Source organism: Zootoca vivipara, chromosome 7 (assembly GCF_965207765.1).
Source record: "Zootoca vivipara chromosome 7, rZooViv2.hap1.1, whole genome shotgun sequence".
Lineage (NCBI taxonomy): Eukaryota > Metazoa > Chordata > Lepidosauria > Squamata > Lacertidae > Zootoca > Zootoca vivipara.
In genome coordinates this window covers 22,939,840-22,953,238 of record NC_142590.1, presented here as the reverse complement: position 1 = coordinate 22,953,238, position 13,399 = coordinate 22,939,840, and the positions used below count along the sequence as shown (strand labels likewise).

General features: G+C 43.0%; 1 protein-coding gene across 2 annotated transcripts in view; it reads right to left on the bottom strand.

Annotated features, from left to right (window-relative positions):
* Positions 1–12,379, bottom strand: part of PALMD (palmdelphin) — a 50,571-nt gene extending 38,192 nt beyond the window's left edge. Inside the window, exon 1 of one of the 2 annotated variants that reach the window (XM_088673799.1) lies at positions 12,035–12,379. The gene's annotated coding sequence lies outside the window, so the exon portion shown is untranslated. Of the gene's footprint in view, positions 1–6,462; positions 6,522–12,034 lie in introns of those variants that run through there. The other variant, XM_088673800.1, reaches the window with a different exon arrangement.
* Positions 12,380–13,399: the final 1,020 nt, after the last annotated feature.

Genomic DNA, 13,399 nt, shown 5'->3' with positions numbered 1-13,399 from the left:
ATCATTTAAACAGGGCTCCATCAACCGTTTTGCAGATTTAAACATTTCATTTTTGCCAGACTTCTGTAGACTTGTAGAATTGAAAGGAACTGTGGAGGTCATCTGGCCCAATTCATCTTCCTGCATAGTGCAGGATCTGCAGTGCAGGATTCGACTGCAGAATCCCTGACAAATGGCTCTCCAGTCTTTGCTTTAGCTTCTCAGTGTAAGCACTTTGCATGCAATCCATTCATAACTCTCTAGTGGTCATGCACAGAGGAGGGGAAAGAGGAAGGGACACCAGTTCCCCTCTCCTCCAGTGATAGAAACTGAGATAAGAAAGCTAGGAGCTAAATGACATCTTAAACCGAGGTTATGGGTGCAACAATGGAATGTCTAGGTGCACTTTTTTTATAACAAGAATATACAAAACTGCAGCTAAAATACTATGTTCATTTTTCACATGGCCTAGTCCTTCCCTTGCCCCAACCCCTAATATTCTTAAGAGGGTCTCTTCTCCAGTCTTCAGAGAGTAGCTGGAGGTAGGGAGGCAGAAAAAGATCCTCCTTTCCTTCCACTCTGTAGTTTTAATCTGAAATCTTAGGCTCAGTACAGCGCCCAGAGCTTAGAAACTGCTCACACAAATGACATTCCCTGTTGCAAAATGCACCAAGAACAACGGGCGTTTCGAACACTGCTGTCCTCCAAATCTTGTTGCCATAGCCATTGCATCTTCCACTGATATCTCATCCCTCTGAATTGACAGCAGTGGATTCAGCGAGTTCATCTTAGAGAACCAGCTTTGGGACAAGGGCTTCCAATTATCTATTCCTTAGGTGAATCACCACAGTATGTGTATACAGGCATGTAGAAAAAGTACATACTTCCCCATCAAACGACCTACACATTGATCCTATCCCCCATGAAAAAGCATCTCACTTCATAACATGTGAAATAAGCCCTTTTCAGTCCTGTGTCACTAACTCGTAGAAATAAGAGACTAATGCCTGAGCACAAATTACTCCATGTGGGTAGGTATGTAAACATTAAAACCATAGTCTGGCCAGATAATTAAGAATGATTTTGTAAGATCCTCTTGCAAATTAGATTTTTAGAGGGTTGTCTTATTTATTTAGAGCTACCTTCTCTTCCCAAAGGTATTTGGTACAACATAATGGCATCTAAGTGTTTGCCCCAAACCAAAACTCAACAGCTAGTTGCCAGTCAATCAGCAGCCCACATCATTTTGACAGTGGAAAAAGCATTCCAGCATAGAAATGTTTTTATCAGCTGAGAAAAACAAACCAGGGAGGAGGTGTTTGGATGGATTTACCTTGGAAGTTAATTTCAGAAAGTGGGTTTGACAAGGGGCGGGAACAGCCCTACTGTTAGGCAGAAGGGAGGCATCTCCTGAGGGATGGAGGGGAGAGCAAGATTTTGGATAATAGAGCTGTGTATGCCTTCTGATCTGCCCTGTGCCCCCTAAGCCAACCTGCTGCCCACAGGTGCAGTGGAAGACACTGCCCCATGACAGTTGACCTAAGATTGAATTAGTGGTCTGGTCAGCTTTTGTACATGCAATGCGAGAGGAGCCATCTTTGCCTCGGGCAGCAAAATGTCTTGGGCTGGTCCTAACAAGGGGAAAGGAGATTTTATATTAGAGATTCTATTGGAGCATTGGCTAACAGGCTAAAGTAAAAATAAAATAAAAATCTCATGAGTAAAAATGCTGAGAATCACAAGAGACTTTCAGAGATTTCTGATATTGAGGGCTTTTAAAAAACATACGTTGGTCCATTATTTAGCATGAGTCATACTAAGGTCTGTACATTTGATGAATGTGTTTATGTGACATTCTGTCCGTTTCTCTGTAATGTAGAACAATATAAATCAGGGGCAGCCAAGTCAGTGGTTTGTTTAAACAATGACTATACTATTTCATTTTAAAAAAAAAAAAGAAAGAAAAGAAAAGAAAAGAAAAGAGAAAGGCCATTTTGGATATATGTGATGTTATCAGCAATTTATTATTGCATTCACAAAAGTGTCTGATGTCATGCCAACCTTTACTTGTTACTGCAATTGCAAGACATCTTGCTTTTATTTTTGGGAAGGAACTGAACGTATAAATTCCAGGCATAAAGTGCAGTCCCCATTGCCATAAACTCCCCTAAGATTTCATTGACATCACTAGTTCCAGCCTTTTGCCATACAGCCTATTGAACTAAGGAAGACTTGTTTTCAGTGCACTGGAAGATTGGCTCAATAGCCAAAGGTCATTGGCAGCATCTAAAGCGCAGCCATACTTTACGACAGAGCTGTATTGGGCAAAGGAAGCAGCTATCTTCCTAACACACACACACAAATAGGACCTGATTTTTGGGATCAGCTTTTAAGACTTTGTATGGACAGTCACATAGGCCTGGAAGCCCTATTATAAAACTGCATTCTATCATTTTCCTTCGGAAGTAGTTTGTTTGTTTGTTTGTCTGTTTTTAAAACTAATTTTTATTGCTTAGAGCCCCCCACAAACACTATAATAAAACACTACCAAGCAATATACATCCAAATTATGACCGCACACAACATATATAGCACTGTTATGTCTGTGAGATAATGCAGGTACTGTAGGACACTGCCCTGATCCCAACTAAGATGTTTGCTGGCTGAAAACAAAAGATTGTCTTTGAAAATGTCCACAAGAAGTGGGTGGGGGCCTGATCCTATGCATGTTGTTCTCAGTGGTTTCTATTAGCCATCAAGACCGATGGTCCAGGATGATGGGACTTGTAGTTTATCAACATTTGGAGGGCTAAAAGTTGGAACTCTCCTCCTCAGAGCAAGAGAATGTGTGTTCTTTCCTCTTCCTTCATCTTTATAAATACTCATGCGAAAAACATGCATGTAACATTATTAAACACAAAATGCTTTTTCTCATCTTCTTTTGCCCCTCCGATGGAACTGGGCTTTCTCAGATTTGAGCAAGGAAGGCCCTTATCTCTTTCTTCCCATTTTGGTTCAGAATTTGGTGTTATTCATGGAATAGATGTCAACAAACGTTTCCGAGTAGAAGAAAATTAAAATGCAATGAATTTTAAATGGGAATCCCAAGTGTTCTGGCAATTAATTTGGATGGAACAATAAGAATATGTAGAGAATAGCAATGGATAACTCAGAGATGTAGCTGGCAATAAGCCAAAAGGAAATGTTTTAGAATAAATCCACTGCAAACACAATTGGTGAAAGGAAAATTAAGTCTTTTCAGATTAGACTTCTCAGTCCAGCTGGCTGGTCAGAAGAAGAGGAAGAAGAAGAAGAAGAAGAAGAAGAAGAAGAAGAAGAAGAAGAAGAAGAAGAAGAAGAAGAAGAGAGTATTGTAATCTTGTGCACAATTGCGCTCATTTCACACACTAGCAAGGTTATGCTTAAAATTCTACAAGGCAGGCAGTATGTGGACCGAGAACTCCCAGAAGTGCAAGCTGGATTTCGAAGGGGCAGAGGAACCAGAGACCAAATAGCAAACATGCACTGGATTATGGAGAAAGCTAGAGAGTTCCAGAAAAACGTCTACTTCTGCTTCATTGACTATGCAAAAGCCTTTGACTGTGTCGACCACAGCAAACTATGGCAAGTTCTTAAAGAAATGGGAGTGCCTGATCACCTCATCTGTCTCCTGAGAAATCTCTATGTGGGACAAGAAGCTACAGTTAGAACTGGATATGGAACAACTGATTGGTTCAAAATTGGGAAAGGAGTACGACAAGGTTGTATATTGTCTCCCTGCTTATTTAACTTATATGCAGAATTCATCATGCGAAAGGCTGGACTAGATGAATCCCAAGCCGGAATTAAGATTGCCGGAAGAAATATCAACAACCTCAGATATGCAGATGACACAACCTTGATGGCAGAAAGTGAGGAGGAATTAAAGAACCTTTTAATGAGGGTGACAGAGGAGAGCGCAAAATATGGTCTGAAGCTCAACATCAAAAAAACCAAGATCATGGCCACTGGTCCCATCACCTCCTGGCAAATAAAAGGGGAAGAAATGGAGGCAGCCAGAGATTTTACTTTCTTGGGCTCCTTGATCACTGCAGATGGTGACAGCAGTCACGAAATTAAAAGACGCCTGCTTCTTGGGAGAAAAGCAATGACAAACCTAGACAGCATCTTAAAAAGCAGAGACATCACCTTGCCGACAAAGGTCTGTATAGTTAAAGCTATGGTTTTCCCAGTAGTGATGTATGGAAGTGAGAGCTGGACCATAAAGAAGGCTGATCGCCGAAGAATTGATGCTTTTGAATTATGGTGCTGGAGGAGACTCTTGAGAGTCCCACGGACTGCAAGAAGATCAAACCTATCAATTCTGAAGGAAATCAGCCCTGAGTGCTCACTGGAAGGACAGATCGTGAAGCTGAGGCTCCAATACTTTGGCCACCTCATGAGAAGAGAAGAATCCTTGGAAAAGACCCTGATGTTGGGAAAGATTGAGGGCACTAGGAGAAGGGGACGACAGAGGACAAGATGGTTGGACAGTGTTCTCGAAGCTACGAACATGAGTTTGACCAAACTGCGGGAGGCAGTGCAAGACAGGAGTGCCTGGCGTGCTATGGTCCATGGGGTCACGAAGAGTCGGACACGACTAAACAACAACAACAACAATCTTGTGTGGATCCTTCTTTAGAAGGCATTCCATATTCTGAGTTGAGTCAATAAGCATCTTAAACTTCTGCTAGAAGTCCACCTCTCTTTACAGCCAGATCAGTATATTTCTCTAGCAAGTCACAAGTTTGCTAGACAACAACTTGAACTCCCTCCCCATGCCTGTCCTAGCTCCCCCCCCTTTGCCATTCAGCATGCCCAGACATGTGTGCCTGCTGCTGAGAAGAAAGCGAGAGCACTTGGTTCTTTTTCTGTATATTGTGGGCCAATGCCCCTTTTGGTCCTACATCAAATCATTACACACCTTTAATTCATTCGTATAGAGACCTCCTTTGTAGAAACATGGTTAGTCAGCAGATGCATTAGTCTCATCAGTTCCTTTGCTCCTGCAGGTTGTGATAAACCTGCATACTGCTTTAATCTCAGTGATCTAATGGGATCTTCCCCTTTGGCTGAGCTGAATGTGCTCGATAAAGAAAACTAATTCATGTGCACCTAGATCAGTCCCGATTCATACAGGATTCTGCTTATGTAGAAAACCTTTAATCAGCCAAGCTTCCCATGTGTGCCTTTCTATGTTTAAATTCACTTTCTACATGCGCTGTCCCATCTGTGTGTAACATTAGTGTGTCAGCAGCGCATCTTTCAAAATACAACCATTATGCAAAGGTTATGGTCCCATATACACCATGGAAGTTCATAGAACCATAGAATAATAGAATTGTAGAGTTGGAAGGGATCCTGAGTCCAACCCCCTGCAAAGCAGGTATCTCAACATGCAGTTCCCCATCCAGCTTGAAACCATACCAGGCCCTGCTTAGCTTTGCAAATGTGCTAGCAGTTTTATTGCTGCACCACCAGAAGGGGCTGAACATGCATTTGGGCCATAATAGGTACATTGCACAGAATATAACGGGCTGTGCATGGATCCTTTCATCTGTTTCCTGTATAAATTGGACTTCTCTGGAGCTGTATAAGTCCCAGATGTCCTTCAGTCGTTCCTCACAGCTGCTTGATGTCTGCTTTGAAGAAGAATGGGTGGCTGGCCATTTTTACAACTGTGGGTCCTTAAGTGAAATTCCAGCATGATCTCATTAGCTGTGCATGCTTCTTTAGTCCAACTTGAGCTCAGGCAGCGTATAGGCCAGGCGAGTTGCACATGCAAGCCAAATGCATGGCATTCCATTGATGTAGTGTGCAAATATTTATCGGCAAACACAGAAGGAGCTACCAAGCAGCCCTCACACCTAATATCCAGTTGATGTGCAAACCCTCGTCCTCCGAGATTGACAGGAACACACTCATGACTCTTTCCACGTCTCTCTGCCTTACGTAACAATTGCTGCTATATATTCTGACTCACTGTTTCCTTGGCCCTGACGGCTGACTTTATCTGTTCACGCCCTAATGGAAAGCTTTCTGCTGAATGGAGGCTCTTGTGCTGCCAGTCTGCTCTATGGAAAACACACATAATTACATTCTTCATAGAAAATGAACACAAAGGCTCACCATGAATACAGCCAGCTCTCAAAATTAGGACAGTGTCGATTCCTTACAATTGCTGGGAGCTCACAGAACACCCAGGGCATTTGCATGTGAATGAGCAACGCACACATATTTCTGGGAGGGAATTATCTCTCGCTTTGCTTCTGTGAGCTCCTCACCACCCAATAGGCATGAGGCCCTCAGAGGATTTTCCCTTTCCCATGTCCCTGCTGGATGCGAGCACCAACCAGCTGGTTTTAGTTAAAACATGCTACGAAAGCAGGAGGTGAGCATTCTGCCCACGAGAGCCTTCCTAACATATCTCTAGTGAAGACTTACCGTAACTACAGTTCCTTTCGGTGGTCTCCAAGAAGTCATTGGAACTGTGCTATTTTTAATCTGTTAAAAGACAGGAATTTAAACATTCGTACGTGTTTTCACCTAAATTCTAAGAACTAAAAGAATAAATAGTTTTAAAAAGTGTGCCGAATATGTGAGCCGGATGGGCTTGACGGTGCCAATATATGCCACAAAATAACAGCTGATTAGATCTTGGTGGGTTTGTTGGGAACAGCACAGTGTAGGAATAGCCAACATGAACTCCCATCAGCACCAACAGGCAGGGCAAATAGTCAGGGATGATGGGAGTCATAGTCCAAAAACATCTGGAGGGAGCCACATTGACTACCCCAGCGTATATAGTGGTGGGTACCTATGGGTGGAGATGATATGGCCTATTTCCAGTCCACATCACTTATGCCTATGGGTACCTATGGGTGGAGATGATATGGCCTATTTCCAGTCCACATCACTTATGCCTAAGTCTGTCCCATTTCTTTTCTATTTTGCTTTCTTTCTCTCTCTCTTTCTCTCTTTCTTTCTTTCTAAAAGTGGTATGGTACCCTGACCTATGGGGCCAATTAGGCCCCATAGGGATCCTAATTTGGCCCATCAGGTCATTCCCCCCATGCTGCACCCACCTGCTCCATACCTGACATCATACATGATGCTATATCCAAATTCTCATATCTCAACAAATCCCAGTTGTTCCTGGGTTTGTAGTCAGGGTCTTTAAAAGTTTTTCACACCCAATGCAAGCCCTGCTGGGATTGGCTCAGCTCAAGAGCTCCCCGAGTGGGCATGCAGCAAACCATGCTTCCTTTGCCCAAGAAGCTTGAATTCAAAACCGACAGGCAAATGAACATTTTCCCTTTGTGGACTGACTTGAATTGAAGCTGGTCTGCAAAGGGAAACACTTTGGCTGACATCATGGTGATGTCAGGTGATTGATGGGCTCTGCCCACCTGTCAAAGTGGCCCACATAGATGTGTGTGTGATAGATGTGTGTCTCTCTGTGTGTGTACGTATTAGGATTTGGCCCACTGACTGAAACTCATTTTCCACCCCTACTTTGAAATCTGAACAAACTGGATTGGAACACTCTTGTTCTTTCTATCTGTGTCATCTACTGGCATATTGCTGTTTTTGATTTTTACATTTGATAGTTTGCTGAAATTATCATATATATTTTTATGTTGTGAACCGCTCTGAGATCTGTGGGTGAAGGGTTGTATACTAATTTAATAAATAATAAAATAAATAATAATAATCAGTGCTATTTTTCTAGAAAAAGAGGTGTTGGAACTCACCATGAACGCCTCCCTTGTTCTCTTATAACGGCAAAGGCGCCCACCTGAGTTCTTGTGAGTACCGGCTGAAAAAAAGCCCTGATAATAATATATGGAAGGAGGAAAAGAAATGGAAGTAGATTTACTGATTTGACTGTTTTCTGACAGGCCCTGCATCTTGTATAGTTTTCCTGCTTGCATTCCATAGCAGTAGCATTTCACAAATGCTTTTGTTAGTGTGTGAATGTTCAAAATAGCCATGAATGGAAATACCTGAAAGCACGTAAAGCAAAAATGCAGAGTAGCTCAGGAATTCCCCCTTTTGTTTCACCCATTTGTTTTTATAGGAATATCAGCCTAGACATCAAATGTTGGCTGTGCCAAAGATCCTTCAGAGAGCCTGTAGCATTTGGAGAACACATGAAGAATCCCCCCCCATATGCTTTTTCAGAGATTAATCTGTTTCTGGTGACTTGAAATGCCTGGATCTATCGGGCCACTTTGTGTTGAAACTGAGAAAAAAAAAGTGCTATCCCCCTCCCCCGATAAATTTGTGCAGTAGGAATGAACCATTTGGTCTCGAATCCCACTAGATCTGTGAGCTATGGAGGCAACATACAAGAGGCTACTGCTAATAGGCATACTGTTAACAGCAGCTTCTACTCATCTTTCTACAGGTGGAGCAGGACCCTTCACACTGGCGGAACTAGGCAGAGGGACACTTCTCCTTCATCAAAGCCACCTCCAGTGTGGTAGTTCATGGGGTTGGATTGTTTTGCCCATCAATGAGTATATCAAGAGTTAATCCTCTTTGAAATTACCAGCAATTTAAGTGTGGCACTTCCAAATGCAGTGAGACTAAATGCAGTCAATAATGTTCCTGTCATTGGCAATGAATATATCAGGCTTCAGGGAATTGCCTTCCTCCCCCCTTTGGCAGTAGGCAAAGCGAAAGGAGTCTTCTTACCAGTTAGAAATTTTAATGATCACAGCGAGAGAAGAAAGAATCCATTCCTAGGAATGAAGGTGCTCCCAATTAAGGGTTACACCCACTCTTCCCTAGTCACCCACATCACTACCACATCTTGTAACCTGATCCTGTAACCACTGTGCTTTCCTGTGCTGCCACCTTATCTGCTCTTCTTGACCTTGGACTGAGCAGATGGACACTTTCCAGAGACAGTGTGTCTGTTAACTCTCTCTCTCTCCCTCTCTCTCTCTCTCTCTCTCTCTCTCTCTCTCTCTCTCTCTCTCTCTCTCTCTCTCTCTCTCTCCTCCCCAGTGCTTCTGCTGCTCCTAGCTGTTCCCCCTCCAGTACTTCCCAGCTTCTGCCTTCTGAACTATGTCCTTCTGCAAACTACTCTTCCAAATCTATACTGTCCTCCTGGTCCTGGGAAGTTTCAGGATTCTGAGCAGGAGCAGGGGGGGGGGGAGAGGCTCCCACCATTCCTCCTCAATGCAGCACTGAGAGATACAACTTATGGTGGAGGATATCTCACATATGTACATCCAACTCCCATACAAGCCATCTCCCATGTGGTGCTCGTAACTGAAGTTCAGGCCATTCTGTTTATAGTCAGAAGCCTATATAAGGCAATGCTGTTGGATAGGGAGAGCTCCGTTGGTAGAGTTTGATACTTTTAATCTCAGGGTCATGGGTTCAAGTCCCACATTGGACAAAAAGATTCATGCACTGCAGGAGATGACCTTTGTGGTCCCTTCCAACTCTAGAGTTCTAGGATTTTATGATTCTAGGAGGAAAAGCGTATTAAATGGCACCCAAGGGTGTACAAAAAACGAGTGTCTAAACTTACTGTGTTCATACTCCATTAACATAGCTGAATAATGTAAATCATATTAGAGGATGTTCCTTTATTCCTTCCCCAGCAATCATTATAGATTTGAGTGCAAAACTAATGTACTTCAAAATAATAAGAAAGAACCAGAGCAAGGAAGGAAAAAAGAAGGGAAACACAAGAATCCTAAGTATAATCCCATGCCCGTCTGATACAACAGATTTATTATCAACCACTCTGAATTTTTTAATTGAAAATTAAAATTAAAACGTTTTAAGCTAATAAATAAGTAATAAAATAGAGGCCTGCTAAACAGACACAAGTAAAATGGATATTTCTGAGACATATATCATGGTTTAATTTAAATGGCAAAGCAGTTAAATAATCCTTGCCGCAAATGTATTTCATTTCAGTGACTTCATGCCACCTAGAGAAAAAGTGCCCATTAAAGTTCACCATAAATTATGCAGGCTCAATTTCAGGTTCTTCTAAGATTGGTTTTCAATTTAACCTGTCCATTCAGATACGGGCCTTCGTCTTTGTTGAGATTATGCTGTACAGTCTTCCACAACCTGCTCTCTTTCAGGTGTTGCTGGATTCCAATTCCCATCAGACTCAGCCAGGATGGCCAGTGGGCAGGGATGATGGGAGCTGTGGTCCAAAAATATCTGGAGGGCATCAGGCTGAGGAAAGCTTGTATGATATGTCTTTCAGGTTCCTCCTTCCCTCCCTGTTAACACACAACACTCTTGATAGCAGCAGAGATCCCTCCATTGTAAAGCTTTACACACTAGATTTCTACATTCCAGCTTCCAGGTGACATTGAGTCAATGGCCATTTCTCCTTGGTTTGTCAAAAGAAAACACAGCAAAATTCAGCAGCAGATGCCATATTCTTGTTGCAAGGTGGTTAGGGAAAGTATGCATATTTTTCCTTCTGATGGATGACCTCTTTTGATCAATGGATAGATGACACACCAATGCTTGCAACCCATGAACAGATCACTTTCAGATGGAAATTATATATGGACAAATGTAATGATATTTGGAATGTCTTTGTCGAAACCATAGTGGCCCATGAATCAGTGCATTTGCTTTTTATTTACCTATGTGTATTTATCTCACATAGGGGCTGAGATCCCTTCGCTCCCCCCACAAAATATTTGAGGGGGCCAGCCCCCAGTTGATGGGTGTTGCCATTCAAATGGTGTGTGCATGCCGCGCCATGTGATTGATTATGTGGGGTGGGGTTTACCTGTCCCCCCCCATATTTTATTCAAGTTGGCACCCCTGCTTACAGATGACACCTGATATGTATGACACCTGGTTTGTGTATCCTGGGTGCATCATCACAAATATAGGTGTCCCTGTATCAGGGATAGGGAAGCTGTGATCCTCCAGTTGTTGGAGTGATCCTCCAGTTGTTGGAGTCCATCTCCCATCATTCCTGACCATCAGCTGTGCTGCCTGAAGCTGATGAGAGATGGAATCCAACAATGTCTGGAAGATCACAGGTTCCTGATTCCTGCCCTATATCATTTGCATTAAAAGATTGAGAACCCTCACACTCTTATATAACAGGGGCAGCAGGAAAGCTTGGGTAGACCCCTACTTTGGATGCTTTTTTCTTCCCAGGAATTATCCAGAGTAGGAGCTCTACCAAAGATGTCCTCTTTGAATGGGCTGTCACAGGTATGTATGGTGATGATGGCAGAGGCAGCCCAGGAGGGCTGGAGAAAAGTCTTGGTGAGTTGGGTACATCCTGCTGGTCTCGCACTACCCAACCACAACAGAAATGAGAAAACCTCTCTCACACCCCAAAGTCATAGAATCATAGAATTGTAGAGTTGGAAGAGACCACAAGGGCCATCCAGTCCAACCCCCTGCCGAGCAGAAAACACCATCAAAGCATTCTTGACATATGGCTGTCAAGCCTCTGCTTAAAGACCTCCAAAGAAGGAGACTCCACCACACTCCTTGGTAGCAAATTCCACTGCCGAACAGCTCTTACTGTCAGGAAGTTCTTCCTAATGTTTAGGTGGAATCTTCTTTCTTGTAGTTTGAATCCACTGCTCCGTGTCCGCTTCTCTGGAGCAGCAGAAAACAACCTTTCTCCCTCCTGTATATGACATCCTTTTATATATTTGAACATGGCTGTCATATCACCCCTTAACCTTCTCTTCTCCAGGCTAAACATACCCAGCTCCCTAAGCCGTTCCTCATAAGGCATCGTTTCCAGGCCTTTGACCATTTTCGTTGCCCTCTTCTGGACTCGTAACATTCCAGCTTGTCAGTATCCTTCTTGAACTGTGGTGCCCAGAACTGGACACAGTACTCCAGATGAGGTCTGACCAGAGCAGAATACAGTGGTACTATTACTTCCCTAGATCTAGATGCTATACTCATACAGCAGAATTTTCTAGACAAAAACCTTGTCCATACATCTGCTTCTCTTTTTGCAAATAGCATGAAACACCCCATCTCTTACCTTTGTGCCTTCGTAGAGCAGTAATTAATCCAAGGAATTGCCTCGTACTGCTGCAGCAGCAGCTATCGGTGCCACATCGCAAATGGCATCGGGTCAGAGTGTACGTAGGGAAGTTCGAATCTGTAATAATGAAAACTACCCTCTGATTGCTATTGGGCTTTGTTGACGTAAGTATCTAATTTACGGGAGAGGCACCTGCTGGCATAGCAAGCATAATATCACCAATCTGTTATTGATTTCAACATGACAGCTGCACACTAAACCAGATTAGTAAATATTTAACCTCGGTAAATTTAGGGTTTGAATGCAATCATGAACTGACGGGAATGTATGGCTGGCCAAATCTTGAGTCAAGGCTGGTGAGCAGCAGGCAAGATTGACCCAGGAAAGAAGGGAAGGTTAACATATTACTTTTGATGTGCAGAGAGTTCTGGCCCATTGCCAAAAACAGAAATAACAATGACTCATGGATTTTGAATTTGAGTAGCCTAGTCACTTTTAACCCCAGAGATACCCAGCTGCAGCACTGCCAGTTAAGATGCGGCTAAAATCATACCCGACAAATGTGCGACACATGTTTTCAGATGTTTCTTTGGAAAACTAATGAAGTCACATCAAAAGCCCTGTAATTGATACATCCAATATTCTGGTTGTGCTTCCATAGAAAATCACTGAAGTTTCATTTTAAATGAACAACTCGTATCCAGTGAGGTGAAGTCTCCCCCTTGTGGAAAGTGAAAGCTTTCCATGGTGTTCATTTTCTTCAATTGCAGCAGCCAAGATTGAATGCTACGACTTTTGCTGTTGCTGCCTAACCATTGCTTTGTTAGAAGGGTTGCTGTTAATAGCTCAGGTTGATCAGCTGATGTCTCTTCAATAGGGACTTGTGGTTGTCAGATGGTCTCCAGATGAACTATGGATTCCACCAGGGCTATTTTTCAAGGAAAAGAGGTGCTGGAACTCACCATGAACACCTCCCTTGTTCTCTCATCATGACAATGGTGCCAAACTGAGTTCTGGTGAGTTCTGGCTGAAATCCCACCCCCCTAGATTTCACTCCCCTAAACTGTAGTGATGTTCACCAACTCTGATGACTTGAAAAGAATAATAATAATAATAATATAATTTATTATTTATACCCCGCCCATCTGGCTGGGTCTCCCCAGCCACTCTGGGCAGCTTCCAACAGAAGAATAAAACACAATAATCTACTAAACATTAAAAGCCTCCCTGAACAGGGCTACCTTCAGATGTCTCCTAAAAGTCTGGCAGTTGTTTTCCTTTTTGACATCTGTTGGGAGGGTGTTCCACAGGGTAGGCGCCACCACCGAGAAGGCCCTCTGCCTAGTTCCCTGCAACTTGGCT